The 19,580-nt window shown below is 42.3% G+C and overlaps 1 protein-coding gene across 25 annotated transcripts in view; it reads right to left on the bottom strand.

Annotated features, from left to right (window-relative positions):
* Positions 1-19,580, bottom strand: part of atp2b2 (ATPase plasma membrane Ca2+ transporting 2) — a 793,123-nt gene that overhangs the window by 513,201 nt on the left and 260,342 nt on the right. For 3 of the 25 annotated variants that reach the window (XM_048547381.2, XM_048547383.2, XM_048547379.2), the window contains exon 1: positions 1,920-2,179. The exons of 6 other annotated variants lie outside the window; for them this stretch is intronic. The gene's annotated coding sequence lies outside the window, so the exon portion shown is untranslated. Of the gene's footprint in view, positions 1-1,087; positions 1,379-1,745; positions 1,833-1,919; positions 2,181-19,580 lie in introns of those variants that run through there. 16 more of the 25 variants (XM_048547368.2, XM_048547362.2, XM_048547372.2 and 13 more) reach the window with 11 other exon arrangements.

Genomic DNA, 19,580 nt, shown 5'->3' with positions numbered 1-19,580 from the left:
AGTATGAGAACTGCACCACCAGAGGTGTGGAACTCATTAACCTGCTCATTCTCTGCCAGAAAATGACATGTCACTGGCGTGTGCATATGGGGAAAGGAATGGGAAAGTTCAAGATGTGTAAAGAGCAGTGTTAGATGAAATTTCACAGCAAGAAAATATATAAAATTCCAAACATATAATTATTGTCCAATTCAAGTGAATCTCAAATGTTTAAATAATAGTTTGAAATCTAGTTAAAATGACAATACTTCACACAAAACTAAGCTGTCAAAAATGAAAATACCACATACAATTTGAGGAATAGTATTTTAGGTTCAGCCCTAGTAAGAAATGACTATTGCTTTTATGAGACATTATGGATCTGTTTGTTTTCAATGCATGGGTGAAAAATGTGACATTAAACCTATATTAAACTTGACAAGGTTAGTTATAATGAAAGTCTGCCCACAATGTCACACTTCAGGCAAGTCCCAAATAAATGCAAGGGTTAACAACAACTACATTCTATTCGCATAAGAAAACTGCATCTAAAACTTTCACACTAGAATGAAAACACATTTCAAGTGGATCAACACATAGAGGAGAAATTTAATTCACTAAATATTAAGCTGCTTAACTTTTAGGAATGGTACAACAGTCACAGTCAATCTCTCTTTCAATGGATAATGTAAAATTTGATACACAGGTAAAATGGTATGAAACATTAAACTCAGTGTATTACAGCTCCAGACTATTTACCTTCATATAACTGTGCAAAAAATATGCTACTGCTTTGCACCGCAGGGCAAGCATATAGTTCGTCCCCTGCAGGTGGCAATTTATACACTGCAGTTATAAAAATGAGTGGATGCCAAAAAATCAAAGCTTAAACATTAAGAGACAAAAAGGGCAGCTCTGAATGCTCCTTAAATACTGACTACAAGCAGGTAAGAAAAAATGCAAAGTCTTGACACATACCAATTATTTTCAGCCAAACTCTCATCCACAAGTTCCCACCCCCAACATAATGTGACACTAGTGCACACAGGAAAAATGCCGAATGTTATGGAAATACGAATAAAATATGTTTATTTGCATTGTTGCCTACCTTTTGGATAAGAGCAACAGGTCAGACAAATCTGTCTGATAACTCCATGTTTCCAGTAAATATTAAAGCATCTTATAAACTAGAGCTGTATAAAGCCACTGGTGGTTTGGATTGTGCAGAATCACTTAGCTGCCACTGAAGCAGGAGTCCAAGGACAGACGATAAACTGAACCTACTGCAGACTACAAATTGACAGCTTTCCTGCCAGCCTCTCTCAATGCCTGGAGAATTCACACTGCTCACAAGCATTCATGTACTGAAGATGCTAAACCAGGAATCAAATCATTCCATCTAAAAAAAATAAATAAATAGATCACTTACAGTTTTGCTGTCTAGAAACAGACAGAGTCACTTATAACACATTATAGACCTAATGTGAGCACTGGATATTTCAGGGTCAATAACTGTATCTGGAGATTATAATGAAGCCGCATTTACAGTAGTATCTACGAATTGGCTCGAACTAGATTACTTAAAGCACAATTATGCTGTAAATACAGAAAGTACAAGTAAAAGATGGCAAAATCATGTCCATGAACTGACAAGATACAAAAACTAAAGGAAAATCAGTCCTGCCAACAGGATGTAAAAGGGACAGCTTGCACAATACGATTTGCTCTTCGGTATTCCAGAAATAATATTTCTGTAATGAAATTACCTTCGAGGAACACATGCAGTCGGAAACATAATGCATCACTCTCCCTCAGCAATAGTATCCACACCATTTTCTCCATAACCAGAATCTCTGAGAAAAGCAAAATCCTAACAAGTCACAATCAAATCTGCCAATTAAAAAGCCTCAAATATTTATGCAGATGCTATGGTTACTTACTTGGGTATGTTATAATCACAAATCCAAAATGATTTCAATTATACAGCAGACTAATCACAGTCCAGCATCTGTATGGGGTTGATAAGTAGGACTACATTACACGAGTCCCACTGCAGACTGCACCATCTCAACAGAAGAGCAGGGGAACCTGAATTTCTCCGATAATATGTTATTAATAAGCTGACTGAAGAAATCATGTAAGGCTCTGAGTCTCACATCTTCTGAGCTGGCCTAAATCAGGAAGCAGCCAATACTGCAACAAGCAAAGATGAACCAAATATATTTTAAAATTGCACAGTACAACATCATTTGGCAAATTTCAGTTTATCCCTGTGGGGCAATGACAAATATGGAAGATGACACACCACCAGGAACATGCCACTTAATCAGAACAGGGAGAAACCTTCAAGGACACAGACCGTCAACCTTCATCAGCAACACTGCATGATAATATACCTCTGTACTCACCTACTTTCCTTCTAAATTGAACATCTATAGAATTTATGACAAACTGTAGATAAAACCTCTCTTGTTTTAATCAATCATCGATGCTTCACAGCTTATTCTTTACTAGAAAACCTTTGCCAAGCTTTGCTTGTTGCTTATTTCTTACTTTCTTGAGAAGCAGTACATTAATTACAGAATGCAAAATTAAGATACAAAACATGTTTTAAAATGTTAATCTGGTCTCAACACTGTTTAAATCATAGTGTATGTACAACAGAAGTAACACTGCCCTTTTTAAAAATTAAAAATAACAAAACATGGAAAAATTAATTATCTTGGATATGTAAATACGGGGATCCTCTGATTCCACAAGGATGCATCAGCAGAGGGACCCCAGTGGAATCCCAGACAACCACTAATGTGCCTGTGGTACAAGATTATTTAGAATCCTCTCAACTCCTTGCACAAGGAAATATTTTCATCTGTCCCTTAAAAAGCAAATGCCTGGCAGAGGCAGGGTTAGAAACAAGGACTTCCTACAATCTGAAATGTCCCTTCTGGAACACAGTTCAGCATGGCAGTGATGGACAGTAGGTGGTTGGGGAGGCGTGACCAACCATGCTGGGATTAGAGGAAGATTGGAGGTATAATTTGAAGCAGAAATAGAGGGAACCATTTTCAGGGCACTACAGTTGAGACGTAATGAGAGGTCACAAGTTTCTTTCTCCACAGATGCTTAGTATTTTCCACCGTGGGTAGCATGGTGGCTCAGTGTTGAGCACTGCTGCCTCACAGCGCCAGGAACCCAGGTTTGATTCCACCCTCAGGCGACTGTCTGTGAGGAGTTTGCGCATTCTCTCCATGTCTGCGTGGGTTTCCTCCAGGTGCTCCGGTTTCCTCCCACAGTCCAAAGATGTGCAGGCTAGGTGGATTGGCCATGCAAAATGGCCAATAATGTTCAGGGGTGTGTAGATTAGGGGCATGGGTTTGGTTGGGACATCTGAGGATTGCTGTGGACTTCTTGGGCCAAACGGCTTGTTTGCCCACTGTAGGAATTCTATTCTAAACAAAATTCCATTTTTATTACAACTGCAATGCCTTTGTAAACCTAAGTCATTTTAGCATATTATGCTGCTCACTGCCACATTCCTATATAGCTTGGTTTTCTATTTTATTTCTGAAATTATATCTCATTTGTGAAAGACATTCCTGGTTCTGATGATCACACGTTTCCCGCATCCCCCCCACCCCCACCTCATTGACCAGGGGATATCGTAACAGAAGCACAATATTCCCAACTGCATTTTGAGGTTTCGATTATCCTTGAATATAGGTGGCACACTCTTTCAATACAATGTGGCATTCATTCCACAAGCCAGCTCAAGCAATCACTTGCATTTTGTACAGCAGCATTGTTAAACCTTATATAGCAATGGTGACAGATGCAAAAGCACAAACAAAATGCAATCAAATGCGGATCCATTGTTATTTAACAAAGAGATCAGCTTGATGCAAGTTATTAGGCAAGGAAAATTCTGAAGGTTACTGTGGCTATTGCCTTGCTTATTGAAAACATTCAACAGAATTTTCATGCCGTAATTGCACTCACTTGCATTATAACATGATAGAGAATGCCAGTACAGGAATCAGAAAATAACACTGGTTACAATGCTGCTTTAAATGGAGTAGACAATACCAGGCCAGCTCACTGCCACAGACAGTTAACAAAAAGTAGCTATGTTGATACTATCTCAACACTTGCTCCTCTGAATACCAATAAAACTGTATGAACAACAAGCTACCTCACACTGAAATGAGGCAAAGATATGACCTTGCAGTTTGTTCCATCATACCACACTGTCTCAATAGAGCTTTAGCAAAATGTAGGGCACAGCAGTGAAAAAAAGGTAATTTTAATCCATAAAGCAATGCATTCATATTATAGGTGATATGGAGAAATAAAAGCAATTAAACTTAAATACTTGAGCAACATTGGCCCTGAAACCCAGCATCACGAAAATAATTAGTGCAGTTAGTTTATACTGACACACATAGGACAAGAAAAGGGCAACACTTTCAGCGACATATTAAAATTAATAATCCAGAAATCATAGGAATGTGCTCAAAAGCTTCCAGTCTGATCCAAAATTCATATTTTCCTTTTGAATTTCAACACGAAATTTTGAACTTCTTTCAAGACTGATACCCTACCTGTGTCATAAACAACACCAATTTACGTGGCATAGACATGGTGGGCCAAAGGGCTTGTTTCTATGCTGTTTGACTGTGTATGTGACTGTAAGGTAAAATCGAACATATAGGAGAGACTGACGACCTGTAAGGAACTCGGAGCTATTCTGATAAAAAGGACATGTAAATGGGAACTGGCTACCTTGGTATGATGTCATTTTCCCTTATCAGAGAATCCCTACAGTGTGGAAACAGGCCATTCGGCCCAACAAGTCCACACCAACCCTCTGAACAGCATCACGCCCAGACTTACCCCCATACCCTATCCCTGCAATCCTGCATTTCCCATGGCTAATCCACCTAACCTACACATCCATGGACACTATGGGCAACATAGCATGGCCAATCCACCTAACCTGCTCACTTTTGGCTTGTGGAAGGGAACTAGAGAGCACCCAGAAGGAATCCACACAGACATGGGGAGAAGGTGCAAACTCCACACAGACAGTCGCCCGCTGTTGTTAGGCAGTAGTGCTAACCACTGAGCCTCCTCCTTGGAACTGCCACACCTCAACCTGCCCCAGTCTTCATTCTCCTATCCGCAATGACAATTTTTCACAGAATTGTTCTACATAGCTCATAAGCAGTTAGAGAATGTTGTACCAAGGAATACTGTTCAATTCTCTGTCTCTTGCCATAGGTACACTAATTTATTTTGTTTTTATTCTATCATAGGACATGGGTTTCACTGGCTGACTAGCATTTATTGCTCATGCCTAATTGCCCTTGAGCAGGTGGTGAGCTGCCTTGTTGAACCAATACAGCCAATGTGCTTTACATTGAGCCACAATGCCCTTAGGGAGGCAAGTACAGCAACAGTGAATGAACAGTAATATATTTCCAAGTCAAGATGCTGAGTGGCTTGGAGGGGATCTTGCAGGTGGTGTTGTTACCATGTATATATTGACTTTGTCCTTCTAGATGGAAGTGGCCATGGGTTTTGAAGGTGCTAAAAATCACAGATTAATTGCTGCAGAGCATCTACTAAATAGTACAGACAGCTGCTACTGAGTTTTAGTTGTGGAGGGACCCGATGTTTGTCGATGTGATGCTAATCAAGTGGGCTCCTTTGTTCTGATGGTGTCAAGCCTGAGTGTGTTGAAGTAGCACCCATCCAGGCAAGTGGGAGATATGTCATCACACACCTGACTTGTGCCTTGTAGATGATGGGCAGAATTTGGTGAGTCTGGAGGGGAGTTATTCACTGCAGGATTCAAAGAACAAGAACAAAGAAAATTACAGCACAGGAACAGGCCCTTCGGCCCTCCAAGCCTGTGCCAATTGAGATCCTCTGTCTAATCTGTCATCTATTTTCTAAGGGTCTGTGTCCATTTGCTCCCCACCCATCCATGTACCTGTCCAGATATATTTTAAAAGACGCTAACGTGTCTGTGTCTACCATCTCCGCTGGCAACGTGTACCAGGCACCCACCACCCTCTGCGTAAAGAAGAGTCATAGTCTCTGGCCTGCTCTTATAGCCATTACAGTTATATGGTGAGTCTAGTTGAGTTTCTGGTCAATGAGAACACCCAGAACATTGATAGTGGGAGATTCACTGATGATAACACCATTGAATGTCTTGGGGCAGCGGTTTAAGTTGTCTCTTATTGGAGATGGTCATTGTCTGGCATTTGTGTGACATGTATGTTACTTGCAACTTGTGAGCCTAGACCCAGATATTGTCTAGGTCATGTTGCATTTGAACACAGACTGCTTTAGTATCTGGGGATGCAACTTTGTCAGCACATGCTATGAAAAGCTGGCTGAGAAAAAACACAATGAGGGTAATGGTATAAGCATAAATCTACTATCAAAATTTAATGCTACTATTTTTTGAATCCAAACCAACTCAAAATACATCGCTTCTGTTGAGATCATTACATGATACTGATTGGTTAAATATTTTTCCTGTGAGTTGGCCATCACATCTTTATGCATTCTTTAATGCGCAGTTGTATCTCAGGTGTAAGTGTCAGCAATTTGTTTATTTCTGCACAAGAACTTTAAAAGGCAGAAGTCTGCACAGAAAAGATTTTGGAAATCTATGTCAACTTCTGGATGCCTCATATTTCACATTGATGGCCTTTAAATCACAATAACTTTCATCTATCTAGTGTCTCTAATCTAATAAAATGTCGCAAGGCACCTCAAGAAGCTCAAATCGAGCAAAGCCTGACACTGAGCCACATAAGTTTTTATTATTCATTCATGGAATGCAATGCTAAAATTTATTGCACATTTGTAAATGCTGTCAAAAAGCAGGTGACGAGCTAGTTCCTGGAGTACAATTGAGTGGCTTGCTGGACCGTTTCAGAGGGCAATTAAGAGTCATGCTAAAGGCGATTGCCGAACTGGAGTTTTTTTTAGGTGATCAGTTGTTTCACAGTCACCATTATTGATTCTAACTGTTAATTCCAGACTTATTTAATAAACTTAATTTAAATTCCCCAACTGTTGTGCTGAGATTTGAACTCACAATCATATGTCCAGGCCACTGGATTTTTGGTCCTGTAAGATTAGCCCTGTACTATTGCTGTATCTCCCTCTAGGACAAGCGATCAAAAGTACAGTCAACAGAAGTAAATTGCAGAAATAGAATTTAAGGATTGTCTTAAAGACAGAGTGTGAGCTGGAGATGCAAAGAGGTGAGAGGAAGGAGTTCCAAAATTGAGGGCCTAGACAAATGAATGAATGGAGCGGTAAAGGAAAGAAAATTGGGGATAAGCAGGAGTCCAGAATTGAGATATGCAGAATCTCTCAGGTATGTAGGGTTGGAGGAAGCTACATATATAGGGGCAGTGATAACAAATTATTTTTGGTACTATGCTCCATTAACAGTGCATTAACTGTGTCAAAATGATGAGCTGTATTATTCAGAACTTCAAAATGGTTTAACAGATCAAAAAAAGGAAATATTCTTGATTTGAAAATGGTACAAAGCCAAGTTCACTATTTAAATGCTATAAGTATGGAACCACATGTTGCTAAACTGCTTGTATCAGTTATCTGCGTTCTACATTGCAATACATTATATCATCATAGGTACCTGGGCAGCTTGGTGGCTCAGTGTGTTAACACTGCTGCCTCACAGTGCCAGGGACCTGGGTTCAATTCCAGCCCGGGGTGACAGTCTGTGTGGATTTTGCACATTCTCCCCACATCTGCGTGGATTTCTTTTAGGTGCTCCAGCTTCCCCTCACAGTCCAAAGATGCGCAGGTTAGGTGGATTGGCCATGCTAAATTGCCCATAGTGTCCTGGGAAGTCCAAGGTGGTTCACCCATGGGAAATATAGGGTTGTGGGGAAAGTTGGTGTGGGATCCTCTTCACGGCTTCAGTGAGGACTCAATGGGCCAAATGGCCTGCTTCCACGTAGTAGGGATTCTATGATCATATTAACCATGTTTTAGACAACGTACAACTTCAGCATACTTTTCTTCTGAATGGGGACTCCACATCTTTATATATTAAATATACGGATATTTTAAAACTTTGTAAACAGTAACAACATTTGTTTATTATTGTTGGAGAGACTTATTCGCTAAATATGAACAGAATTAATTTGAATTCCAAGGTGTAAAATTCATCTGCTGATAGTCCTAAATAATTCTAATTATTCTGGACCCTACTATCAAGTTAAGTAAATAAAGAAGCAAATTTTAATATTTTACACACAGTCTTTTTTTACTTTAGTTATGGCAATATCTACATTAAAGTGATTCATACTTTTACTGTCAACAGCAAAATTAAGATGTTGGGGGCGATATTAACAGTCGCACAAAAACAGAAATTTGCTGGAAAACTTCACAGGTCTGGCAGCATCTGTTGACAAAGGAGAGAGTTAACATTTCAGGTCCAGTGACTGACCCTTCTTCAGAACAGAACCAAATATTAGCTCTGCTTTCACTCCACAGATGCTGCCAGAGTTTTTTCAGCAATCCCTGTTTAGTTTTGGATTTCCAGTATTCACAGCTCTTTAAGTTTTTTTTATGTCATGTTTCACTTTCCATAAACCTTTAAGATACATGCCTATAACATCCTCGCTATACGATAACACATTAATGTGATAGAATAAAAACCTCACACTCCATCTTCACACAAATCACTCAAAGCATCTCATGCTACTGGATTAATTAATGCACGTCCCAAATCCCACATTGCTCCCACTCTCCGTCCAAACCATCGGACCTCTAATTGGAAAACTGATAGCTGCAGTTCCAAACCGGAAGCCGATCTGACTGCCGGGCACAATTTTCAGGTGAATCAGTAAAATGGTCAAAGAACATTCTCTTTACAAAACAAACAAGTGACTATGTTTTGTGCAAATCAGGGCCATGTGAGGACAGGTGTTGGTTTTCTTTTTCCTGGCAGAAAGTGTTCTCGAAATTTCTATTTCAATACATCCAATTATTCCACATCATCATTAAAATCAAATCGATTGAATACCTTGATTGCTCACCCCCAGCAGTGTAGCACCCCTCACCTTCTCTTGTTTTTCTGAAATGCCACTCGCAATTAGGAAAAACTGGTGGGTGGCTACAGTTGTTCCATCTCCTTTACCTTTAGATTTGGATACAACCATGTGGTGATGTTTGGATTTAGAGCTGGTGGGAAGTGTGGCATGCAGCAGGGGTGATAACATTGAAAACAAGTGTTGAAGTGTGCTAAGAGACAAAGAGAGAGTGGGAGAGAGAGAGAGAGAGAGGGATGAACAGTGGCCTTTGGAATGAGCTTGTGTTGACTTGCATCCAGCCAGATGCAAAGTGTGAGAAATGAAGCACTTTTTAAGCATTCAGTACTCTAACATTAGAAATCCAGCCCTTTTCCTGCGATATCAAACTGAAAACAAACTCAAAAGGCAAAAGCAGGCACTTATACAATGGAAAACAAAAGCTTTACTAAAATCAAAATATCATTGACGAAACTGATGATGGCCATGCGCACTCCCTCTCTGGGGACAGCCAAGCACAGAGATAACAGAGAAAGAGGGGCAGACAGTCAGGAATGATGAGCCTCTCCTCAGCCCGTTGCCCAAACCCATTAATGGCCATCGTGGCCAGGCCTGGGAGCAAAGCTATAATAAGGCTCCATAGACTTGTCTGCCCCTCTCCACACAATGTATCTGTAAGATCAGGAGTGTAGGACTGAAGTTCAACCAAAATTTAAGCAGCACTCCCTTGAAAAAAAACTAATGGCTGCAGATGAACGCATTCAACATTGATCTGGAAGAGCATCGCCTCCAGGTTCATAGAATGTGCATGTGGTCTGGCACCCATTGAGCTTGTTCAGTCGATAGTTGCATAGGTCTACCATGTGCAGCACTCTCCATCCCATATCCCCAATGTAAGAGGGGCCGACCACTTCTTACAAGGCCCTCCACTGGGGATCTCCACCACCTGAGGGCAAAACATCATGCCGAGGCGAGACTGGGTGGAGGGCAAAGGTGCAGCAGTGGAGAGCATGGAGCATCCACCCATACAGATAGCACCTCTGATCCGCTTGAAAGTGCACAGGGAAGATATCCCAAGATGGCTCAGATTGTGGGACACCACGTCACAGGGAGGATCCATGGCCTGGGGCCAATGTTGAATCCTGGACAGACAGGGGTCATTTTGTCCGGAAGCCCACCTCAAACACATGCGAGGTGTCAGGGCTGAGTGCCTTAGAACATAGAACATTACAGCGCAGTACAGGACCTTCGGCCCTCAATGTTGCGCCGACCTGTGAAACCAATCTGAAGCCCATCTAACCTACACTATTCCATTATCATCCATCTGTTTATCCAATGACTATTTAAATGCCCTTAAAGTTGGCGAGTCTACTACTGTTGCAGGCTCCAGATGGCTCGGGTCACAAACCACATGTGAATCTGCGCCCTCTCAGTTCACTGTGCTGGCATCAGCCAGACCACTCCTCTGCCATCCAGTACATCCCCAACTCTGGTCAGTTCTACGTTCGAAGCTCTCTCCTCCCTCAGCCAGTGCAAACCGCACTCGAGGAGGAATCTGTTCCTGAGCAGTAATTCCGGCGTGAGCCGAATGTATCCCAGAATGTAATCAGATCCAAATGGAAGCCAGGCAATTCCTGAAAAAAGACACAAGGCCAAGAGCACTCCACCAACAGGACTGCATGTCGTAATGGAGGCTGCGCACTTGATGGAAGAGTAATATCATCAGGGCACACCCCCTTGGAGGAACCTTGGTGTAAAGCCACTGTATTGCTGCAAGGTCTGAAGGTGGAAAGTCGCTAATTGGGTGTGAAGGTATGCCAGCACCCGACCGCTCTCCTCAAGCAGGACACTCAGAACCACAGCAGCAACCCAGTGATGACTCTTGGCAGAGAAAATCTTGACAAGTTTTTCCTGAATGGTCATGACAAAACCAGGGGAAGGAACCAAAGTGATCAGCTGGTGCCACAACATGGCAGCTACCAGCTGGTTTTATGACCAGCACTCACGCCCTGCAGGACAACACTCAGGGCAGTCCTGTCCAGCATGCTGGCCAAGTGGTCACCTTGGTTTCCAACACATACCAATTTGCCAGCCAGGATTCCTCAGCAGGGCAAAGACAGACTCCTAGGTAGAGGTGCTGAGTGGTATTCCACGTGAAACACCGGAGCTCTTCTGGCAGGGGGTCCATCTGCCACGGACCGGCCTGACATCCCGAACACTTGCTCCAGTTGATCCTCACAAAAGGCAATACAGAGTAGACCTCCTGATACTCGCACAACCTCCACAGGTCAGCTGGGTCTGTCAAAATGAGGAGCGTGTCATTGGCATATGCCAGGAGGACCACCCCCAAGCCCAGCCCAAGCAAAGCCAAATCTGACAGCCACTTGGGCAACAGGCCCAGGAACAGCTCCACAGAGAGAATAAAGCTGGCCCTGATGCACTCCCCTCCCAAAGTACAGGGACACGTTAACCTTCACTAGACACTCTGTGGTTCCGTACTGAAATCGGATCCGGGAGACAAAATGCATGCTGACCCCAAAAGCTCACAGAGTCCCAAACATGATCCTCTCTGTCGAACCCCTTTTCCAATCAAGGGAGAGAAAGGCAGTCGACCGGCCAGCCTTCTAGGAATAATGGATCACATCCTGGATCAGATAGGAAATGTTGTGAATGCACCAAACTGGGTCAGTGTAGGACTGGTCTGGGTGGATCATGTGGTCCAGCATGATGCCCAAGGTCAGTCATTCCTTGCCTCACGTAGGCTCACCACATCAACTCCTCCCCAAAGCTAAGTGTAATTATGGAGTACAAACAATACTAACTCATTGTCCTCCTACAAAATGGACAGCTGCAGTCATGCCCCAGTCTGTGGGAGGCGACAAGCTGACCAGCTATGTTGAAGGAAGGTATGAACCTGAAACTGACTTTGACCTATTTAGTACCAGTTTCAGGAGGAGACTGAGTGAGGGACTTGCCATTCTGTCTTCCCTCCTGTCCTCGGCTGGACTCAAAAATCCTGGGCTGCAATCCACATAATCCACAAAAAAATTGACTGTACCCCACTTCTAAAGGTGCTTCTTTTGAAACGTCACTATAAAATTTGTTGCATTTTCTATTTATCATAAATTATAAACTTATTGGAAAAGCTATCACTGCTGTGGGCCGTTCAGAAAGAAATTGAGCTTAGTGGTAGACATATTAAGCCAGGCAGTGAGTCATTCAGGCAGCTGCACATAAGAAATCATGAAATACAGATTGCTAAGCTACCAAAGTTTCTTCAATGGACCTTATAAGACACTGTCTGACATGAACCAATCATCAAGCTATTAACCTCGCTGCTCGTCTCATCCGGCATCAGTCCATTCCACCTACACTTCGATAGCTATCTGCAATGCTGCTTTTACCTCATCGTAATGCTCTGAGTCACCTCACTGTCACCTGGTGACACAAACCAGTTGACAGCACACAGCAAAATCCCATCACATTGTGCCTTGTTCAATAGTAAGCTGCCAATCCAAAAAAAGCACACATGTTTATGAGAATCAGTTTATGGCACCTAGTTTTCTGTTTTCATGCAAAGCTTTAAACTCATTTCTGAGTGGTTACATTTACATTTGTTTATACAACTGTAACATCCTGTCAGTTCAGGCTTCAACACATTTTCTCAAATATTCAGTGCTATTTAGTTTAGGCAAGTGCATAGCAATTGCATTCAACCACCCACATAAGAACAGGAGTAGGCTACTCAGCCCCTCAAGCCTGTTCATGGCTGATCTGTAGCCTTGTGGTATTATCACTACACTATAAATCCAGAGATCCTGGTAATGTTCCGGGTACTTGGGTTCGAACTGCTCCACAGCAGAAGGTGAAATTTGAATTCAATAAACATCTCACATTAAGAGTCTAATGATGACCATGAATGCATTGTTGATTGTTGAAAAAACCCAACTGGCCCACTAATGTAATTGAGAGAAAAAAATTGCCATCTTTACCTGGCCTGGCCGACATGTGACTCCAGGCACACAGCCAATGTGGTTGACTCTTAACTGCCGTCTGGGATAGGCAATAAATGCTAGCCTAGCTAGCAATGCCCTCATCCCACAAATGAATAAGTAAAAATCACTCATATAGATATAGGAGTAAGTCACTTAGCCCTCAAGTCTGTTCATGGCTGATCTGTGACCTAGCGGTATTATCAGTAAACTATTCATCCAGAAACCCTGCTTATGCTCTGGGTACCTGGGTTCGAACCCTGCCACCGCAGATGGTGAAATTTGCATCTAATAAACATCTGGAATTTGGAGTCTAATGACAACCATGGAACCATTGTGGATTATCAGGAAAAACCCACCTGGCTCACTAATGTCCTTAAAAGAAGGAAACTGCTATCCTTACATGGTCAAGCATACATGTAACTCCAGACCCACAGCAATGTGGTTTACTCTTAACTGCCCTCTGTCAATTCGGGATGGGGAATAAAGCCTGGCTAGTGATACTCACAAGCCATGATGGAAGGGGAAAAAAAAAAACTCCACAAACCTGCCTATTCCCCATACCCCTTGAAATCCTGAGATTAACAAATATTTATCTATCTCAGATACAAAATTAACAGCCAACCTATAATCAGCTTCCCTTTGTGGAAGAGATTTCCAAACCTCAACCACCTTCACCAATGACACATTTTGGTCAATATCTGTTGATATTTTTCTTAGCTTTGGTCAGTGTACACTAGCATCATCTTGACTCCATTATAGAGCCTTTATATCTGAATCAAAAAGTTGTGAATCCAAGGTTCATGCGAGGACTTGCGCACAGGAAAACTAATGCAGAGTAAAGGGTTAAATACACATTTACTCCATAAACAGCACCTCAGCATGTCCAAAAGGGGATCCATCATTGTAAGGTCAGATCACACAAAAAACTGGAGCCTAAGTCAATAGGGCTTCAGCAGGATGTTCTTCCATGCCGTGCCTTGTTAATAGTTTTGGGTAATAAAGCTGTTTATGTTCACTATTATGGAAGTAGTTATCTTATGGTTGCTGTGAAGACCAGACAACAGAACCAGAAGCAAGTGGCAGTGAGAGCTCAAAGTGACACTTGGAATTAAGAGCTGAAGAAGCACAGAAGATTGCAACGGAGTATGTCGCAAATAACAAGAAAAAGTCAAGTAGCAACAGTGAGCATTAAATTCATGTAGATCAAAAATCTTTACAGAAAGACAAACTTAGTTGAGACAATGTAAAAGGAGAAACAAAAACCGCAGGGAAGTTAAAAAAGCACAAAAAAGGATAAAAGCATTTCAGTCACTGTGATACACATAACTCAGATTTGAGGGTCGAAAAAGCACTGCCATTACCAGATTCTTGAGAAAACAACAGACAGCTTCCAGCAGGTAGTGCATTAGGTACAATATCATGACAGGTTACCAAATGCAGTACTGCTTCAGGCCTCAATGCAAAGTCAGATAATGACGAGGCTCAGTGTATTGTTGTTTGTGATCTTTAGAAGTACCAGCCTCAATTTTACCAGACAAGGCATTGCAAAAGAAATTAACTTTGTAAGAGATAATTAAAGCTTTCCACACCATTTTCCATCTAAAGGGAAACTCCATACCAGACTCAACAAAGTTTAACTGGTACAGCCAATTGCCAGTGCAAACAATTAGCCCCTTTAGAAATCATTTATGTTGGATCACAGATTACCAATATGGAATCTTTAAAAAAGAGCTCATAAAAGGTCACATAACATTGGAGGGTCTAGGATGAAAACTTTCTAAAGAGTTTTTACAGTATAAAGAAGATCATACATGATCCCAAACAGACAGGCTCAACTTTGGAAGCAAAATAGACCTCTTATTCAAGGAAAGAAAGAATTATCCTCGGCTAGCCCACTGACCAACTTAGTCCAATTTGGAAATCTAAAGGATAACGAATGAGTTATGAATACAACAGCCAAAAACAGAAGGTGCAGCTCCTAACATTACTTCTTTTCAGATTGTGTGTGGGAAAGCTTTACACCAGCTCCAAGCCAGGCAAGCTATCAATGCTGAATATACACATGCCATTGACTTACCTCATTTTCAGGTGGTTTGTCAGGGTAGCCGTAGGCATATTCAAAAAAAGCACAAAAATTTCAAAATAGACCATCTTAATCTGCCTGAGCTGTATATACCAGTCAGGACCAAGAAACATTCCACTGAGCTGAAGTAGAAATTCAATCAGTTCCTGTGAAATAGCTATTCAGAGGAATGGATATGATTCAGTCCAGATTTGATCACTCCCACATTCAACATTCTAATACTGCTAATCTACAAAAATGCCAACAAAACCTGCAAATGAACGCCACAGCATTCTGTGGAAACCGACTCTCAGCAAAGAGAAAGAGAACTAAATGTAGAATTTCTAAAGACTTAGCTTCTCAAGATTAATGCCTTGGAAAATATTTAGAGTAAGCAACAATAAAAGGCCTAGAACAGATCAAAGTTAAACATGATTCAGACAAGGCTTACTATCTCAAAGAGACTGCCGACCCTAAAACTCCAATAAGTAATAGTCACACAGGTCAATCAATCCGTGGAAACTAAAAAAGAGAAGACTATAGCAGATTTTCAGAAATTCTCAACACAGAAAGCCAAGTTTCTCACACAATTGACACAACAAAGAGGTCCAGTAAGCGAGTGAAAGTCTGTCTTTCATAGAAATGGTCAGAGTCTCAAAGTTGCTGCGAACCATTAGCTGATGTGAATGAGAGATAATGTGAACTGCAGATGCTGGAGAATTCCAAGATACTAAAATGTGAGGCTGGATGAACACAGCAAGCCAAGCAGCATCTCAGGAGCACAAAAGCTGACGTTTCGGGCCTAGACCCTTCATCAGAGAGCTCTGATGAAGGGTCTAGGCCCGAAACGTCAGCTTTTGTGCTCCTGAGATGCTGCTTGGCCTGCTGTGTTCATCCAGCCTCACATTTTATTAGCTGATGTGAATGTCCTGCTGCAATTATTAAGCAATAATCTTATCTTTTAAAAAAAAGATATTCTTGAAAAAAAGGTACAAAAATTGTCCTTTAAGGTTGCGATGATGATCTCAAAGAAGCAAGCCCTGGTTAAAGATAGAGATTACCTGCACAATTACTTTGAAGGAGAAAGGCTGAGTGACACATGTTGGAGCAGATCAAATTTCTGTCCAGTCAGTAGATCATAGTGCTATGCAAGACTTTCATCTAGAGACTGATGCAGAAATCGATTCCCTCATAAATGATAATGTGCCTCTACTTTGAGCTCCCAACATCTCAAATATTCTTATGTGCAGGGAAGCTACTATCCTACTCCACTCAAGCATCCAATACATCCTGCAAGATAGAGAGACTCGTGGATTATGCGGGGCAGTTCAGGGGCCGTGTTGGGTGCACAGAGTCAAATATTTTGTGATTAAATGTTACTGGTTAAATAAGGTACATTTGGAGAACTTATGCTGACATGTAGAATAAGGGATTAATGACACATTTAAACCACATAGCTACCAAGCATGTGTGAAAAGAACTGGTCATAGCAACAACAGATCGAATGGAGTTTCAGCAGAAATGTCCTCCCTTGCTATGCCTACGAAGCCTGTAAATATTCTCTCATATGAGTGCAGGCCTCCCATTTCTCCAACCAGGTAGGCATTCTTAGGCAGTAATGATCTAGCAATGTCAAAAGTGGCATCCTCCAGGTGAGATGTTCAGATGAGGTCCAACTTAAGGCCTGGTCCTGTGGTTCAAGAACATGTTTCAAAATCTCCAGCCAAAGTAAAGGACATAAATTTTTACAGTCTCTGGGTAAAATGTACCACTTAACTAAAACAAAAACAAATTATTTTCTTATTGGTAACATTTCTGCTCAGTTCACACAACAAGGGAGCAAAATGTTAGTAAAGTGCTCTGGGGCAATCTGAGTGCTATGATTAAGTTCCCATTAAAATTACATTTTAATCCATGATATCTAAACATAATGCAGAGATTATTTTGAGAGGATTTCCCATTGTATGATGTGTCAATAGTACATCTTACATTGATGTGTATTTCATGTGAATTTCTTCCACTAAATTCCTCTGTTCACATTAATGATGGAAATTTTCAACATAAACCTGTCGCACTGTAATTACAGGCTCCCAGCAGCAAAGCTGCTAGAGCAACTTGACTGGTGTGAGGGTGTAATTACAATGTGACAAGCTTATACAGAAAGTTTCCATTATTTTAAATATGTCCACGCTTATAAAGGACAAAATGTATGACTTCAACATGGAGACTGATTAACATGTACATACTCTAATCTATTTAATTTGCACCTGCTATGCCTGCTTCACCTACAGAGTATACTTGGGCCTCAACCCATGATCTTCACTCCCTGCATAATACTAACTGGCCTTTCATAAAATTCATATTCCGCCTGGGAACCCTGCAGCCATATGGTATCAATGTGGACTTCACCAGTTTCAAAATCTCCCCTTCCCCTACTGCATCCCTCAACCAGCCCAGTTCGTCCCCTCCCTCCACTGCACCACACAACCAGCCCAGCTCTTCCCCCCCACCCACTGCATCCCAAAACCAGTCCAACCTGTCTCTGCCTCCCTAACCGGTTCTTCCTCTCACCCATCCCTTCCTCCCACCCCAAGCCGCACCCCCCGCTACCTACTAACCTCATCCCACCTCCTTGACCTGTCCGTCTTCCCTGGACTGACCTATCCCCTCCCTACCTCCCCACCTACACTCTCTCCACCTATCTTCTTTACTTTCCATCTTCGGTCCGCCTCCCCCTCTCTCCCTATTTATTCCAGTTCCCTCCCCCCATCCCCCTCTCTGATGAAGGGTCTAGGCCCGAAACGTCAGCTTTTGTGCTCCTGAGATGCTGCTTGGCCTGCAGTGTTCATCCAGCCTCACATTTTATTATCTTGGAATCTCCAGCATCTGCAGTTCCCATTATCTCTCTTTCATAAAATTTTAACCCCTTTACAAGGAAGATTCAGGGATCCATGACATGGGCTATGAAGTGATTTGTGACAGAATTGCATAAGGCTCATCTCAATGTTAATATGAACTGTCCGCCTCTTTAATACACTTGTCGACCAGTAAGGCGAGTCGCTCAGTAGGCAGTGGCAAGTTGCTAACTAAGGAGGGATTAGAGCCTTATTAATTCCAAAACTTGCCTATTAATAGTTAACTTCCTATCTTAACAAATGTGCTGAACAACCTAAGTGTTGAGAATCCTCAACATGGAATTCAGAAAGGGTACCGGAGACTTTAGTGCACTGGCTGCCAAGAATCTCAATGTTGTTCAGTATGGCAAGGTATTTCCACGCTTCATCTGTTCAACATCTCCCAATCCCTCGCAACCATTGTGCCACCTCTCTGATCCACTTGCTGCCGAGGAAGCACAGATCTGCATTGCAACTGGCAGTGAAAGGCTGCTGCAAGGGCGCTTTGTGTACATTGGCAGCTTACAAACTGGATCAGGTTGTATTTCAGCGTTGCTTGTTTACTTTCTTAGTGCAAAATCACTTCGTGCCTACCTGCATACACACAGCATCCATGCCTTACCATGTTGTGTCAATTAGCACAAGAACATGAACAGGCAGCTTGTCTCGTTAGCAATATACCTCAATCAAGAGGGTGTACTTCTTGTTGTGCAGCAATGTGCTAAGTCAATCTCACACCTACACTGTGTGCCATCAGCCTACCTGGCAAACACACTGCATATGCAGCAAGCAGGCAGCCATCTCAATGTATGAGGGGAGCAGTCTTCAATAAAGTCCATGGAGGCACTCATCAGTCAGGGAGTCCCTGCCCAGTAAGTCAGGGCAGCCTCTGATACCAGACCGGGGGATTGGCCGCAGTCAGGGTAATTTTGGGTAGCAGGCCCATGCCTCTACAGTCCGGGGAGTGAGTCGAACTGTAGCTCCACTGTCTACAGACCGTGAGAGGGGTTAGGGCTAACACAGTCATAAAGATGCACAGTGATCAGGGTACTTCTTGTCCGGCTAGGGCACTTGCAACAGTGGACAATGGTCAGTCCATTATATTCAGCCACAGAAGTTAAAGAGAAAAGGGGACAGAGGGCAGGCTGGCATGGGAAGGAGGCTTAGGAACGCTAACTTCGGGATTAGGGGCAGCAGGCTACAGGGAAGGGAAAATAACAATTGTGAAGCAAGAAAACTGTACTTGTGAGAGGGAATACGGCAGAGCATAGATAGGAAGCTATCACATAGGAGGGGATTTTGTCCGCACTCAGGAACAGCCTAACTTCAAGGGCCAGAAACTGTATGAGCACACCGACCATCGTCACTTCATATGCCAGGGGGTGAGGGTGGGAAAGTCAGGCAGTTTCCATCATGTTGTCAATTGAAATGGAAAGGTAAATGGCTGCGACCACACCCAGAGTGGGTGGTTTAAGTGTCCTGATCTGAGAAGGAGGGGGCTGCAGGACCCAGCAATGTGTGACCTTTGAAACAATACTACACATCTATTCTTCATGCAGGGCAC

Source organism: Stegostoma tigrinum, chromosome 11, assembly GCF_030684315.1.
Source record: "Stegostoma tigrinum isolate sSteTig4 chromosome 11, sSteTig4.hap1, whole genome shotgun sequence".
NCBI lineage: Eukaryota > Metazoa > Chordata > Chondrichthyes > Orectolobiformes > Stegostomatidae > Stegostoma > Stegostoma tigrinum.
Note: the sequence above shows the minus strand (reverse complement) of the source record. Positions and strands in the feature narration are given on the sequence as shown.